Here is a 17664-nt window from a genome sequence, read left to right on the forward strand (position 1 = left end):
ATTCCTGATAGCGTCATTTTGTGCAGTTTCAGAAATTATGGATGGCGCCAGGGCAACTTATTATTCAGATACTGTGTTCATAGGTTATGATTATCTGTGACCCACTGCCTGATTCTAAAGTCAAAACATTGCCTGCACATTTAACTATAATGACACAAGTTATATTTTATAAAAGTAGACAAAACAGTGGTTTCAGGGCTGGGTGAATGTTATGTCCCTTGTTAAGTGTTTTTACCCATAACCACAATAAACTGGAGTACCTAAAACAGGTGTCAATATAGTCATTTCTTTCTTCATGAAAATAGAGTTTGCTCCAATAGACATCATGTCAAAAGTTATATTTTCTAAAATTAGACCACAGGATCTATCTACTAAAGCACATTAGAACTGGCAGGGAACATTTCTTACTTGAGAATCTAATAGCTATGCTAAACCACATTTTAATGCAGTATCTACAAACCCAATGAGATGTAGAACACAGCATTTTCAGACTCATAGTCTCTGGGAGTGGGGAGGAGGTGGGAGAAGAAATCATAGTCTGAATACTGTGTACAATTCTGGTCGCCGCATCTCAAAAAAGATGTAATTGCGATGGAGAAGGTACAGAGAAGGGCTACCAAAATGATAAGGGGAATGGAACAGCTCCCCTATGAGGAAAGACTAAAGAGGTTAGGACTTTTCAGCTTGGAGAAGAGACGGCTGAGGGGGGATATGATAGAGATGTTTAAAATTATGAAAGGTCTAGAACGGGTAGATGTGAATCGGTTATTTACTCTTTTGGATAGTAGAAAGACTAGGGCGCACTCCATGAAGTTAGCATGGGGCACATTTAAAACTAATCGGAGAAAGTTCTTTTTTACTCAACGCACAATTAAACTCTGGAATTTGTTGCCAGAGGATGTGGTTAGTGCAGTTAGTATAGCGGTGTTTAAAAAAGGATTGGATAAGTTCTTGGAGGAGAAGTCCATTACCTGCTATTAAGTTCACTTAGAGAATAGCCACTGCCATTAGCAATGGTAACATGGAATAGACTTAGTTTTTGGGTACTTGCCATGTTCTTATGGCCTGGATTGGCCACTGTTGGAGACAGGATGCTGTGCTTGATGGACCCTTGGTCTGACCCAGTATGGCATTTTCTTATGTTCTTAACACCTGGTTGCTGGATTTATAGCCCATGATACAAGGTCCAGTAAAATCTCTAGTGCATGGATCCTGATCTCAAGGCTGTTGCTATAATGACCAGGCTAGGAACAGTTGGAGGGAGGAAGCTGTGGAAAGAAGGCTCATGGCACCAGAATCCCAGCACTGATTCAGATGGTGCTGAAGAAATAGGATAAAAAAAAGGGACTACTGGGCCAAAAACATGGCTGGATTAAACTGAATTGCCAAGAAAAAGTATTGGTACCGTATTTTCCGGTGTATAAGACGACTGGGCGTATAAGACGACCCCCCCTTTTTTATACATATTTTAAGAAAAAAAATAATTTTACACTCAAACAGGAGCAACCCTATCTATGAAAAGGCAACACTACAAATACCGTATATCAGGCCCTAAAAACCAATATACCTCTTATTAGGAAAACAGAACTAGCAAGCAGCTATAGATCCCCACACATAAATAATTGTAAAACTATACTAATAAGCAGAATAAATGTTTCAAAACAGCTATGAACAGAATAACATCCAACAATTAAAAACTCATAAAAACTATTAAACATTCTCCAAACACCAATAAAATATTTCAAAAAAGCAGACACATCACATAATATTAAATAATTAAAATGGCAGTAAATGAAGAAAAATAAACTTAAAAAGCCACCTTTCCTTACCCCCTCCAGCAGCTTTCCTATTCCTCTTCCTCTTCCTTAGGGCCCATGTCTCTCACACACACACCATACCAGTCATGCCCCCATGACCAGTTTCTGTCTCTCACGCACCAATCATTTCCCAAACAGTCTTTGACACACACACCAGACACCTTCCTGAACAGTTTCTCTCATGCCATACACACACACAGGCTTCCCACTCCCGTGTTCTGCTTACCGTACATATACGGGCTTCTCACTCTCATAATCACTTTCTCTGTCTCACACACACACACACACCAGTCTCTCTCTCATTTCCATGCTCACTCTCCACGTGCACAGGCTTCTCATTCCCTGAATCACATTCTTTCTCTCACATTCACACACAGCAGTCTCTTTCTCCCTCACACACCGTCACCTTATCAACCAGTCTCTCTCTCATGCACGCGCACACACACACACACACACACACAGCCAGTCCTCCCGCTCCCATGCTCTCTCTCACATAATCAGGCTTCTTACTCCCATGCTTTCTCACATACCCAGATTTCTCACTTCCATGCTTTTCTCTCTCTCACACTCACATACACATCAGTCATCTCTCTGAGCAGTCACTTTCATTGTCTCTCACACACATGAGCTCGCTGACCAGTTTCTCTCAATCACACACATGCTCTCAATCAAATGCATGCTCTCACTTACACACAGGCTGGCTGCTTCTCTCTCTCTCTCTCTCTCTCACTTACACACAGGCTGGCTGCTTCTCTCTCTCTCTCTCACTTACACACAGGCTGGCTGCTTCTCTCTCTCTCTCTCACTTACACACAGGCTGACTGCTTCTCTCTCTCTCTCTCACTTACACACAGGCTGGCTGCTTCTCTCTCTCTCTCTCTCTCTCACTTACACACAGGCTGGCTGCTTCTCTCTCTCTCTCTCTTACACACAGGCTGGCTGCTTCTCTCTCTCTCTCTCTCTCTCTCACACACTTCCAACCCCCCCCCCCCCGCACAAATAGTAGCTGCAGCAGCCTCCTCCTCCAGCCCCCGAAGGCCAAGAAAGAAGAAACCCATCGGCCGCGGGAGGCTCATGCTGCTGTCTCCTTTCCCGATTACCAGCTCCTTCGACTGCTCGGGGGCCAATGCTGCTGTCGCCGCTGCTATTTTTTCACGCGGCACGGCTCTTTCTTCCCGCGCATCACTTCCTGTTCCGGTTCAAAGGGGGGGGGGGGCGGGAAGAAGACAAGGCCAGCCGCGAATGCCACAGCTTTTTTTTTTTTTTTTTGCACCGCTGCCGTTCCCGCTGGGCTTGAACGTGCTGACAGCCCAGCGGCAACGGCAGTGCGGTGCGCGGGAAGGAGAAAGCCGTGCCGAATGAAAAGATAGCAGCATCGGCCCCCGAGCAGTCGAAGGAGCTGGTAATCGGGAAAGGGAGAGAGCAGCATGAGCCTCCCGCGGCCGATGGGTTTCTTCTTTCTTGGCCTGCGGGGGCTGGAGGAGGAGGTGATGCAGCTACTATTTGTGCTCGGGGGTGGGAGTGGAAGTGAGAGAGAGAGAGAGAGAAGCAGCAGCCAGCCTGTGTGTAAGTGCGAGAATGCATTTGATTGAGAGCGTGTGTGTGATTGAGAGAAACTGGTCAGAGAGCAGGTGTGCCCGGCGTATAAGACGACCCCCGACTTTTGAGAAGATTTTCTTGGGTTAAAAAGTCGTCTTATACGCCGGAAAATACGGTACAACTTTGTCCCTCCTTTTCCTGCTGGTATTTTTTCTGAGTAAAGTTACATTTATACTTCAAAAATGCAAAAGTATACTTACAAGCCTTATGCCAACCCAAGCTGTGGGAGCACCTCTTCTCAATGCGGGTAAAGTTATGGATGTAGTGGCCCTATTCATGTGATTTTACCTGCATATAGGGTGGGAAACCTTTAAAGACCCCATTTCAGGTGGAAAATAACCATTTACCAATGGTAATGGTTTTTGAAAATTGTCCTGTCTTAGGGAAGGATGACATTTTTTTCTCCTGCAGTTTTATGCTACTATAATCCATTTCAACTGGACAATTATTGCTGGAAAGTATGGCACACATTAGCTACGATTACAGAAAAATAATGGCAAAACTTAATTATATATCTGTAAACATTTTGTATCAAAGAAAATCCCTTTACAGAGGAATCCAAGATGGCAGTCACATGTACACATGAACCTGCTTGGGATGTTAATTTTTTTAAATGTTCTTGATGATTTACTTGTATTAATGGTGAAACATAAGGGTAGACAACAGATGTTTCAATCTGAACCCAAAATTTAGACTCCAGCAGGCCCTATAAATTGAACCCCTTATCTAGATGAGTGATCATAGTGTTAGATTTGGAGGGAAACTGATGAGATTTCCGAGAGCGACAGGTGGACCCTCAGATTCCCTTGATTTGGAGACATCATTAAGCCTCAAGGTATGGGCTATTCCCAGCAGCCTATGATGGGATCTCTTGAAGTTGCAGTCTCTGCTTAGTCATCAACCGATGATGTTAGTATTTCAGAAGCAGTCGAGGGAGTGAGAGAGAAGTTTATTTTATTTATTTTATTTAGATTTTTTTATATACCGGCATTCATGAACAAGTCACATCATGCCGGTTTACATAGAACAAGGGGTGCAACGAACAGTAGAACTAAACTTGTGCAAGGGGGAAGCAGTTACAAAAAACCAGGGGTAGAATAACTTGGAAAGAGCTTGAAAAGAGGGAGAGTGAGGAGTAACAGGAACTGTATGGGGAAATATAAAAAATTTAGTAATTATTTACTAATTTAGTAATTATTTACAGTACCCAACAGTACCCATGGTACAAGTTGGGACTTGTACCATGGGTTCCTTTCCAGTTCCTGCTAAAGTTTTAGCAGACTACTGGAGAATTTTAGCAGGAGGAATGGCTGGCGAAACTGAGCACCACAGTGGGAAGTGAAATGCTTAATTGATTGGTACCAAGTTTGTTTTTTAAAGAGGTCTCCTCAATGGAATCGTATGTATTTCAGTACCTAAAACAAATAAATATGGAGCCAGTTTGGGAAGCTGTAGTTGGCTATGGGCCAATATTTGGGCACCCATGTGAGATCTCATCACAAATTGATTATGTTATGACTAAACTTGGGGAATATGAGCACAATTTGAATATGGTTAAAACTAATCTAGAACAAGTAGAAAATAATGCTATGGAGTGTAACAATACACAAGCTATAACAATTAAGGTTAACTTGTTAATTTCAAGGAATTTGGAAATGTTTGAAAAATGTTCAAGGCACTGCAATATACATTTGATTAACTTTCCTAAGATGCCTATAGTTTCTGAACTGAAATGTTTATGAAACCTACCTCCCAAGGGAGACTGAGGTTAAAGAGCATGCAACCATTTAAGTGAACTGAAGCAGAGAGAAAAAGGACAATTCAGTCATATAACATGAGACTCCAGCACAGGAAACCCAGAATGAGATTGAAAAGGTTGCCAGACCCCTTACTGTGAAGGTGCTTAAATAACCCTTGAATAGATGAGTCAGAGACTCTGGTAGGGGATTTGCATGTTACAGCCCCTTTGATTACTGTTGGTAACTTGCAGTGAAATAACACTTTAAATCAAAGGATAGCAAAATTCCTAAATTACAGAGCTATGACTGGAAAGTCCTAAATTGGATAATTCTGAATGAGAGAGGGATTAGAAATGCACTGAGAAAAAACAGTCCTAGAAAGTAAACGTATTCTCACCCTGACTAACAAGGGGAGTCAGAACCTTGGGTACCCAGTTCTCAGACAACAGAACAAAAAAGGCCAGATAGGATGGAAGGGTGTGCACACATTCTCTTTCCATGGACCTGCCTGTGTCTTAGCCTTTTGGCTGAGAGAGGGTGACCCATTCAGGCTCGGTCACGAGCTTAGTGTAGCTGTAAATCCAAGCCAGGGAGAATCCTCCAAAAAGGGAGAAGAAGTGAAGGACAGTGGCATATCTTGAGGTGGAGAAGTCCCCAAGTAGAGTAGGAACTTGAGTCACCACAAGTCAAGTGTTCTCTAATCTATGCTGTTCTATTTTTGAAAAGAAACTTGGTTAAAAATGTGTTGTGGAAGTTTTTCGGGATTTTGGACTTTTGTTTTGTACTTCCACTTACCTTTTATTACTGGATTAACCAAAATAATTGTCCCAATCTGAATTGAAGGTCTTATTGGATAGTGAGTCCCAGGCCTTATTGGATAGTGGGTCCCAAGTCTTCCTTGTACACTGGAGCTTCCATGATACTAGGTTGTCACACATCTGAATCCAACCACAGCAGGGGCTGGAGCTGAGGGGCATAAATAACCATAGCTGACCCTATGAGGGCTATATAGTACTGACAGTGGAGTACCCAATACCTTACTGTAGAAGCCCAACAGCTAGAAGCTTTGATGCTGGCATGTCCAGATTCCCAGTTTGGAACCCATATCCTAGCACTATTATGTACCCATTCGCACTTGTTTGGTAGATTGGCATAGGCATGTCAGGAGGCCATGGGTGGCCAAGACTAGTATCCCTACCCAGATGTAATGCTTTTACAAGCATACTTTGAAGGGGGACAGCACAAATTTCAGGTGCTGGATATAGTGGGGGAGATACGGCAAAGGAGCAAAACCCCTATTGATATACCCCCAGGAGGTGTGAAGGAGTTAAATAACCTCTTGACGGTCGATGCCACCTTTGCACACAGCACAGTGATAATTGAGGCACCAATATAAGATTGCCTGTAGGGTTGCTGATGCAGAATGTTGTACTAACTCTAGATGGGGAAGGATACATAAAGTGTTTGTTAGACTGAAGAAAGAGTCTTGCCACCCTGTCCAGTTACCTCTCAGGGATCAAAGTGGTTACAGTGAGCTGAATGGAGACTGTACAGAGAGTAGAAACTAAAGGGAGGTGTACCAAGACAATTGACCTGAATGTTTTCCAGTTTGAAGACTCCCTGATTCCCCCATCTTGGAAGGCCAGACTACAACAAAAATTAGCACAACATGCTAGTGTGTTCCCGTGGTCTGAGTGGGATGTGGGGTGTGCAAAGGGTGTAGAATACCACATACATCTTACTGATGGCACCCCATTCTGGGAAAGATCAAGAATAGCCCCAGGTGACTTAGCTGATGTAAGAAGACATTTGGAGGAGCTCAGGCAGGCAGGGAACATCACCGAATCACGCAGTCCTTATACCTCCCCCATTGTAGTTGTTAGGAAAAAGGATGGGATGGTACAACTGTGTGTTGATTACCATACCCTAAATTCCAGGACCACACCTGACCAGTATACTACACCACAAGCTGAGGATGCCCTTGACTCTCTGACTGGAAGTCAATGGTTCTCTATTCTAGACCTATGCAGTGGCTATTACCAAATATCCATGAGTGAGGTTGACAAAGAAAAAAACACATTTATATGTCCATTAGGGTTTTACCAATTTTAACCACTCCTCTAGGGTTCTTAGGTGCCCCAGCTATGTTTCAAAGGTTAATGGAGAAAACTGTGGGGGACATTAATCTATTAGAAGCGCTAGTATACTTGGATGACCTGATAGTCTTTGAGAAAACCCTAGAGGAGCATGAAGAAAGGCTGCTCAAGGTACTTGCTCAGTTGGCACAGTGTGGCCTAAAATTATCATTGGACAAATGCAAATGTTGTCAAGCTGAGGTTAAGTATGTTGGGTATATTGTTTCTAAGGAGGGAATGGCCACAGACCCTGATAAGATAGCTGCCCTCAACACCTGGCCCTGTCCAGCCAACCTCAGAGAGTTACATTCCTTTCTTTAGTGGTTATTACAGATGGTTTGTGAAAGATTATTCAAAGATTGAAAGCCCATTGTTGGGGTTGATGAACGGTTATCCACCCGTAAACAAGAAGCAGAAACATAGGGTGACTGACAAGAGCGAATATTACAAGGTATCAGAGTCCGTTCATGTAAGATGGACTCAAGAATGTGAGGTGTAATGCACCAGTACTTGCTTTTGCTGACCCATGCAAACCCTATGAACTACATATAGATGCTTGCCTGGAGAGTTTAGAGGCAGTTTTAAATCAGCCACATCCAGAAGGACTAAGACCTGTGATCTATGTGTAAAACTTAGAGAAACTACCCTTCTCATAAACTGGAGTTCTTAGCTCTTAAGTGGGTGGTTGTAGACAAATTCAGGGATTACCTATATGCGGTTGAGTTTAAGGTGAAAACAGACAATAATCCACTGACTTATGTTTTAACAACTGCAAAACTGGATGCAACTGGGCACCGGTCATTGGCAGCATTATCCCTTTACAAATTTAGATTGCAGTACCAACCTGGAAGTGCAAACAGGGACGCAGATGCACTGCCCCGGCAGCCCAAGAGGAGTAAAACTACCAAGGGGGTTTGGTACAGTTTTTCAGAGACCTGAGTGGCAGCAATGTGTAACCAGATGGGGAATGGGAGTAAAGGTGATACTGAGAACTTATGTCATGCTGCAGACAGCATGGGGGTACCTCCCGACAGCATTCTCCCTGCCTACTGTGATGTTGTTTCTCTGGTCTCCACTAACATGCCAAGATTGACTTTGTAAAACATTTGACAAGCACAACAGACTGATCCCTTGATTGGTGATATGCTCAGGGTGAAGGAGAGAAATTTGGGGGCTCAAGCAGTCCATCAGAGCCAACCAGACACTCAGTTGCTAATCAGAGAGTGGGATCGTTTATTTTTGAAGAATCAGGTACTCTACAGAGAAAGAAAAGATACCAATTAGGGTCATCCTGACCAACTATATTTACCATAAAAATTCCACAGAACTGTGCTACAGTCTGTCCATGATGACATGGGGCATATGGGGACAGAGAGGGTCCTACAACTGATGAGTGACAGGTTCTATTGGCCTAAACAAGCACAAGATATTGAAAAACATTGTAGACAATGTACTGGTTGTATAAAAAGAAAGACCCTACTGCACAGAGCAGTAGAGATAGTAAACATTACTAGTCAAGGCCCTATGGACTTGGTATGATTAGACTTCTTGACTTTAGAAATGGACTCCCAGCGTAAAGAGAACATTCTGGTTGTGAAAGACTATTTCACAGGATATGAACAGGCATACCCCACCAAGGACTAGAGAGCACATACTGTTGTCCAAGTATTATGGAAGAAATTCTTTGTGAACTATGGACTCCCAGCCCTGATACACTCTGACCAGGGGAGGGATTTTGAAAGCAGATTCATTAAAGAGATGTTGCATGTAGCTGGGTTTAGGAAGTCACACATGTCTCCTTATCATCCTCAGAGAGATCTCAAGCCTGAGAGGTTTAACAGGTCACTTCTAAACATGTTGGGGACATTGAAACCAGCTCAAAAATGTTGCACTGGTGGTGAACCCTTGGCCCGAGGTGGGGTTGATGCTACCCGTAGGGCAAGCCCCATGGGTCCCCACCGTCGGGAGGCAGAGCAGACCAGGAGAAGGAGGCCGACTGGAGCTTTGCCAATACCAGCCCTCGTTCCCCGCAGGTTGAGCCTTTGTGTGCCGAGGCTGGCTGGTCTTAATTGGGCCTCTGTCAGACGATTCTCAGTGGATGTTTGGAGTAGGTAGCCAGCGACCAGCAGAGGTATTGGAGGGACCTAGACAGGTCCAGATGAGGCAGGGATCCAGAGGACCGGGTGGCAATGATGGGCCAGAGAACAAGAATAGGTGATGCCCGGGCAGTAGAAGGCCGAAGCCCAAAAAGGCCAAGTCCAAGGAGATACCAGAGGCGAGGTCAGGAACAGGCTGAAGTTGGGGCAGGCAGAAGAGCTAGGCGAGGTATAGCAGTGCAAGGGTCAAAGCCAGTCCAGAGCATAATCCAATGAAGCAAGGATCAAAGCCAGTAATCAGTCCTGAGCGAGGTCCAATGAAGCAAGGGTCAAAGCCAGTAATCAGTCCTGAGCATGGTTCAACGAAGCAAGGGTCAAAGCCAGTAATCAGTCCAAGGCAAAGGCTAGGTAGGAACCAGGAACGGAGTCAGGAGTAGGAACCAGGAATGAAGTCAGGAACAGGAATGAGCAACGAAGCACACGACTAGTGTGGAGACCTGTTACCAAGGCAAGGAAGAATAGCGGGCCCTGCCTTAAATAGCAGGGCCTGATGATGTCATCATCCGGGGCCACGGGTTAGTTTCCCACTGTGGTGCCTAGGAGGAAGCAGGACACGGGATGGTGGTGTCTCCCCGCAGCACACATGGGGAGACCCGCCGGGAGCCGGAGAGGTCCGGAGAGGAACCGGGAGTGCCTGAGGAGGCAGTGGGAGTACAGGCGGCTGCCCACTGCTGCCAGCGAGGACGGGCCAGGTCCAGGAGCTGGAGGAGAGTAGGCCTGGCTGCGGGCCTGCCGCGGCCGGGACACGCAACAAAAAGAAGAACTGAAGCTAAGATGTGAGCTATTTGGTGCATGCTTACAACTGCACATAAAATGATGCTACAAGGTTTTCACCCTATTTTCTGATGTTGGGAGAGAGGCCCGGTTGCCAATTGATCTGTGTTTTGGGGTTTCTGTAGATGAGTCATTGTCTCAGACTTTTCAAGGCTATGTGAAGAGGCTAAAAGAACAGTTGGGGGCTTCCTATAGGTTGTCTCCGGAGTCTGCCTACAAACTGAGCCACAGAAACAAGCATATATATGATAGGGATGTGAATCGTTTTTTGACGATTTAAAATATCGTCCGATATATTTTAAATCGTCAAAAAATCGTTAGGGCCACGATACAATACCAATTCCCCCGATTTATCGTTAAAAAAATCGTAAATCGGGGGAAGGGGGAGGGCAGGAAAACCGGCACACTAAAACCCCCTAAAACCCCCCCCCGACCCTTTAAATTAAATCCCCCCCCCCCCCGAACCCCCCCCCCCCCCAATGCTTTAAATTACCTGGGGATCCGGCGGTGGTCCAGAACGGCGGCGGTCCGGAACGGCCCCCTCAATAGAATCGTGTTGTCTTCAGCCGGCGCCATTTTTCAAAATGGCCGCCGCAAAATGGCGGCGGCCATAGACAAAAACGATTCAATGGAGGAGGTCATTCTGGACCCCCGCTGGACTTTTGGCAAGTCTTGTGGGGGTCAGGAGGCCCCCCCAAGCTGGCCAAAAGTTTCCTGGGAGTCCAGCGGGGTTCCGGGAGCGATTTCTTGCCGCAAATTGTTTTCGTACGGAAAATGGCGCCGGCAGGAGATCGAGTGCAGGAGGTCGTTCAGCGGCGGTCCGGAACCCCCGCTGAACGACCTCCTGCAGTCGATCTCCTGCCGGCGCCATTTTCCGTACGAAAACGATTCGCGGCAAGAAATCGCTCCCGGAATCCCGCTGGACTCCCAGGAAACTTTTGGCCAGCTTGGGGGGGCCTCCTGACCCCCACAAGACTTGCCAAAAGTCCAGCGGGGGTCTGGAACGACCTCCTCCGTTGAATCGTTTTTGTCTATGGCTGCCGCCATTTTGCGGCGGCCATTTTGAAAAATGGCGCCGGCTGAAGACAACACGATTCTATTGAGGGGACCGTTCTGGACCGCCGCCGTTCTGGACCACCGCCGGATCCCCAGGTAATTTAAAGCATTTGGGGGGGGGGGGGGGTTCGGGAGGGTGGGGGATTTAATTTAAAGGGTCGGGGTGGGTTTTAGGGGGGTTTAGTGTGCCGGCTCACGATTTTAACGATTTTTCACGATAGTTTACACACCCAAACGGCAACAATACGATTCCCTCCCCCTCCCAGCCGAAATCGATCGTTAAGACGATCGAGGACACGATTCACATCTCTATTATATGACCAGAAGGTGAGGCAGGATGATTTGACAGCAGGGAACAGAGTACTTTTAGAGAACTGGGGGATGACTGTGAGATACAAAATTGCTAATAGGTGGAGGTCTAGCCCCTATGTTGTTGAGGAAAAACTAAACAATCTGCCTGTTTACCGGATGAGGCCAGAATGGGGTGAAGGACCAGTAAAAATGGTACACAGAAATCATCTCCTACCCATTGGATAGTTGCTATTTACTCTAGAGGAACCCTACGCTATAGCTGAACCCTCTCCACCCCCAACCAAGAAGAAAGGGAGCACTAAGACCTGAGACCCAACCTCATTTGGAGTTTGTTGGAATCCCCATCAGGAACTGGTAAGGACCACTGAGTATCCACTAGAAGACAGACATGATAGATATGATAGTGAGGATTCAGAAGAAGAGTTAGGTGGGAGAAATATGAAGTTCACCTGGGAGCCATATTGGAGAGACCATACCCCTAACCAACAGGCACATGATGGGTACTTAGTAAGACAGTTCCTGGGGATGGAAAACCAGGAGAGGGAAATCCAAGAAGCCTTCTAGAGTAATGATAGGACTGAAGGTACTGAAGATGATACGGATGGCATGAGAAGGATGGCCAACCTGGAACAAGAAAGGGAAAGAGGTGCCACAGATGAGATTCACCCCCAGAGAGAATCAGAAACTACAGAGGCTGAGGAATTGGTTTCACTACCACTCCGATAGCCCAGAAGGACAGGTAGGACAATGATGCCTTATGATAGCTCTGGAAACCCAGTAAATGTCCCCCTGACAGTAGCACACAAACAGGTGACGCCTATTACCGAAAAGTAATGAAGGAATGCCTTGAAACTTTGATTTAAAAGGGAGATATTAGCAAGAGAGTGGGTCTTGTTGAGGACAACAAGAAGTTTAAGTGGGGGAGAGTGAAACCCACCTCCCAAGGGAGATGGAGGTTAAAGAGCATGCTAATATTTAAGTGAACTGCAGCAGAGGGGAAAAAAAAAAGAGGACAATGGATCTATGTAACATGCGCCACCAGCCCAGGACATCCAGAATAAAATTGAAAAGGTTGTCAGACCCGTTACTGTGAAGGTGCTTAAATGACCATTGAATAGATGAGTCAGAGGCTCAGGTAGGGGATTTGTATGTCACAGCCCCTGCACTACTGTTGGTAACTTGCAGTGAAATATCACTTTAAATCAAAGGATAGCAAAATCCTAAATTACAGAGCTATGAATGGAAAAGTCCTACACTGGAGAATTCTGAATGACAGAGGGATTTATGAAAGAAATACACTGAAAAAACTGTTCTAGCAAGCAAAAAGATTCTCACCCTAACAAAGGGAGTCAGACCCTTGGGTATCCTTTCTCAGACAACAGAAAAAAAAAAGGCAGGATGGAAGGGTATGTACACATTCTCTTTCCATGGTCCTCCCTAGTCTTGGCCCTTTGGCTTAGAGAGGGTGACCCATCTAAGCTGAGTAACAGCAAATGACTGGTCATGAGCCTAATGGAACTGTAAACCCAAGCCAGGAAAAATCCTCCAACAAGGGTGAAGAACCAAAGGACAGTGGCAGATCTGGAAATGGAGAGGTCCCTCAGGAGGGTGTGAACCCTAGCAGCAAATCGAACAGACTACCAAGAGGAAGGGGATCCCAGCAGCAGATCGGGAGGTGACCCTGTGTCCCCCTTGAGCAAAAAAAAAGCCCAGATGCAGATGAAAAAATAATGTATAATTGTGGTTGCAAATTTTTATTGCACCTCTCCCACTCACACATACATATAAAATTCCTGCACCCATGGAGTACTTTTATGTCAAGAGAAGATATGTTAAGAAACATTAGAAAAAGGTTTAAAATCACAATGTACAAATAAAAATAAATCAGATATATTCCTGTACAAAGGAACTTTCATCCAAGCCAGCAAAAAACTGAATTATGGATTCTGATCCTAGCACTACAAAAGCTTATGCACACCTACCTCTTGGATATAACCACCAGGCACCAGCAAGATTTTCAGCAAAATAACCTTTCCTGACAGCTGAAGAAAAATAAGAAAGAGGGAACATATTTATTTTATTTATTTAAGGCTTTTAGATACCGATACCCGTTTGCACATCGTATCGGTTTACATAGAACATGGTGATTAAATAATGCAGGATAACATTTACATTTATATTAAGCAACTTTATATATCTTATGAAATGGACATGTGATATGGATTGTGTGAAATTTTACTATCAACGTCGTGACCACTTCTGCATTAGATGGGAAATGAGAATCATGAACCCAAAGGTCCAACTGTCATTCTTGGGAGAGGGAAACTTCATCAATAAAACGATGTACCATGGGCTTGTTTTGTTGACCTCTTTTTTTTCTTTGTCTTGAGATGAGCATCCAGTATTATATGGGTTGGCATCCCTCTGTGTTTGATTTACTCACTGTGAAAATTAACTCAGAGTTCCTGCTCTCTGTGGCTTTCTTTTTTGCTAGAGGGTGCTGTTTTATTGTAGTCAAGGATACATAATTGAATCTCTCATTCAAAGGGAATTAAAAAAATAGAGATACATTTGATGCAGCCATCTGAGATATGAGTTACCTGTTCCTAATTAGGCACATAGCTGCATCATTTTTCAGGAGATTTGTAAGAGGGCCATTTCATCTGTACTCAATATGGTCAAAGTGATGCAGGTGGTATGATATTTCTGTTGAAATATTGTCTTATTCCAAGAAACCACAGTTTTTTGCCTTTTTTTTTTAACACTTACTATTTTTCTTTGTTTATGGTATCTTTATTCTTAGTTTGACATCACAGGTTATGTCATGACTGTGAAATTACCATAGCAACCTATTAGCCCAGGCAGTGACACAAGGGGCTGATAAAGTGGTCCTGTACCTGTGCATACCAAGTTGTAATTTAGACAATTTTCTGCTAGTGCTATGTGCTCACAGCTGATGAAGTACAGTGATAAACTGAAATGGAAAAAATCATGACCTTCTGACTTGAGAAATTATATGCTAGTGTCTTCAATTTCACAGCCGCATTACTACCATCAATATATTTTCCTTTTCTGTGGACAGTGAAATAAAACTTTATAAAGTATCATAGTACTGAAGTACTACAGTTTGATTCTCTCTTGCTCTCTCTCTCTATATATGTAGAGCTATATTTGCCCATTTCTTTTATAGCATATTTTTCTTAAAATCCAATCTCTCTCAACAATACAGGGGTTTTAAATGTACATTTTGGACTTTTACTGAGTGTCCTAAAATGGTAACTTTAAAATATGTGCAATTGTATCCATGAACATTCGCAATGGGTGCGCATGAGCATAGAAGTGTATTTTGCAATTTGTGCACACTTTGTAAAATTGCGAATGTAGACGTGGCCAGTTGTGTGCATATGTAAGTGCATCTGCACGTGCAGATGTGTATACAGGTGCATGCACACACACTTCTGTGAGGGCAGAACTTCCTGTTCTTTCCAGGTGTGCCACCAAAATGCCTCCATCAGCACTCCAGCCAAATTTTACCACCAGGGACATTGCCCACTTGGTGTCCCTGGTAGTACAGTATGAAAAAAGGCTATTTTTGCGTGCTGTTGTAAAGCGCAACCTTTGGAGGAGCATGCAGGCATGGAAGGATCTGAGGGAGGCCTTCAATAGAGGAGCCTCCCACTGACGTGGGCTAAGTGGTACATGAGGGGGCAGTAAGGGGTGGGTGGTGGGTAAGTAGGTGCATATGTAGTGCAGGTGGGGGGGGGGGGGGGCACTAGAGTACAATTGTCCGAAATATAGCACCAGATTAAATATGTTTGCCTTTATAATGTTAACTGTATTAAAAAGCATATTTTAAAATACATATAACATTGTACATATTTAATATGATGCTATATTTTGGACAATTCTGGCCTTAATGCATATAGTCAGTCAAACATTGTTAGGGCCTGTTACATGGTTCTTCGTACTCCACAAAGCTGTTCCCTCTAGGTAAATGGATATTCCCGCTGTCTACACTGCATAGCTATCTTAATATTGACCTAGGGTATTAGGGCCCTTCAAGCAGGCTGCTTGTGCAGGTGCCATTGAATCACTTCTATGCACAGTAATGGACTGCAAAGAACCATGCTACCCACTTCAGACATCAGTAGGATACATGATGACATACCATTATGGAAATCGCAGTTACAGTTATAGTGCACAATCAGATTTATCATCCTATTCCTTCCTATAGGTTGAGGACCTAAAGAAGAAGACCAGGTGGCTGTGCCTTCAGAAGAGGAGGTGATTGGACCAGCTGCAGGCTTGGTGGGCTGGCGCTGGAGATAAGTTCTTTCTCTAGTCATATTCAGATGGTCTGTATAGGTCCTGTTTCTATCAGTACACATACATAGGCCTACTGCTCTGCATAACCCTGCCTTTGCTTTCAGCTTACCAAAATCCTCATTTACACATACATACATTGAAAATACTCTCAGGGTCACAGGCAATGCCTTCATGAAGTATTCATTGAAAGGTACCCTCTAGCCTAGCTGGGAAACCTTGTGGTTCTTCACAACCATTCAGACATTTCTTTGCATGCAAATTAATGGGCCCTATCCAACACAACTGGTATGTATAGCCTCATGGCCCTAGATTTCATGCTATGTAGACCACTACTCATCACTGTCACTGAGTCAAACACACAACCTATTCAGCATGCAAGGCAGAATGAAACAACCACCAGGTGACATAGAACATCCTTTGACATTCAAAAATACCTATCAGTTTGGCACCAGATATAGGATGTCATAGTCTCATACTTATTAGTTTTTCCCTTGGCCCACACCATCCCAGCTAGAGCAATACTCTCTAAAAGAATGGAAGCACATGGCACACTATTGCTGTTCTCTTCACAGATGAAAACGCGTTGCTGGGAGAGGAAGAGAAGGAAGAGGTGCAGGAGGAAGCCAGTGATGATCCAGCCTCATACCTCACCAATACTGCTGCCACTGCTGGCGAGGAGCAGGCTGCTCCTGCCCCACCTCTGCCATCATCAGGAGTAGAAGCTGGAGCAATGGCAACCCCCATCTCCAAGAGGTGCACCCTGGGCCACAGCACCCTCTCCCCATCCCAATAGGGCCTCCTCTAATTTTGGAACAGGGTAATAGGGATGCAGAGACCTAGACTGGCCAGCCTTTGCTGGCTGAGGGAGGCCCACATCACCTGCCTCTTCTACCATCATCTGCTGGCCTGGCTAGAGAACCAGGCTCATCATCCAGAGCACATGCTGCAGGCAATAAGCCTGTTTCTCAGTGGCAGTTTGTCCAGTCCACGCAGATGATGCTGGAAGAGCTGGAGGTGATAAGAGCAGCCCTTGGGGGTCTTGCTGAAGCATCCATGTGCCAAGCTGAGGTCCGGAGGCACCAGAGTCTTGTACTGCTGACACAGGCTATCGGCGCCATGAAGAAATCGGCAAACGAGGGTGTGAGAATGCAGAGATGGCTTCTGGACTCCCCGCTGGACCACCAGGGAGTTTTGGTAAGTCTTGGGGGGTCAGGAGGGTGGGGGGTTGTAGTTAATTTTAATTTTAGCTGGGACACGAATTTAACTCGCCGTATTAATGCATCGGGGCGCCATACGACCGAATGTAACGCATTTGCGCCCCAACGAATCCGAATCACGAATGCAACGAAAACATTTTGGCTGCACATCCCTAACAACATTTACACTGGCTTCCGATATCGCATTGCACGACATATAAAATCCTGTCTATAATACATAATCTGCTATATAATTCCAACTCCATCTGGTTATGCTCATTACTAAGAATATACAGGCCCACCCGACAACTCCGTTCGTTAGACAAATGTACTCTGGAAATACCTGTCAGTTTAGCACTTACCTGTAAACGCGCTTTCTCAGTCGCCGGACCAAAGTTATGGAACTCTCTCCCAGACAATATCCGTTTAACAGCAAATCGCAGAGAATTAAAAAAACTATTAAAAACTCACCTCTTCACATGTGCCTATAATTTATAATAAGATTTATGCTCTACGGACTATAATCCTGTTAGCACAACTCAGTAATGTAATGT

General features: G+C 44.7%; 1 long non-coding RNA gene across 1 annotated transcript in view; it reads right to left on the reverse strand.

Moving 5' to 3' along the window:
* Positions 1–17664, reverse strand: part of LOC115086996 — a 156058-nt gene that overhangs the window by 78895 nt on the left and 59499 nt on the right. Inside the window, exon 2 of the long non-coding RNA XR_003855387.1 lies at positions 13571–13630. This is a non-coding gene — a long non-coding RNA (uncharacterized LOC115086996). The remainder of the gene's footprint in view (positions 1–13570; positions 13631–17664) is intronic.

Source organism: Rhinatrema bivittatum, chromosome 3 (genome assembly GCF_901001135.1).
Source record: "Rhinatrema bivittatum chromosome 3, aRhiBiv1.1, whole genome shotgun sequence".
Classification (NCBI taxonomy): Eukaryota; Metazoa; Chordata; class Amphibia; order Gymnophiona; family Rhinatrematidae; genus Rhinatrema; species Rhinatrema bivittatum.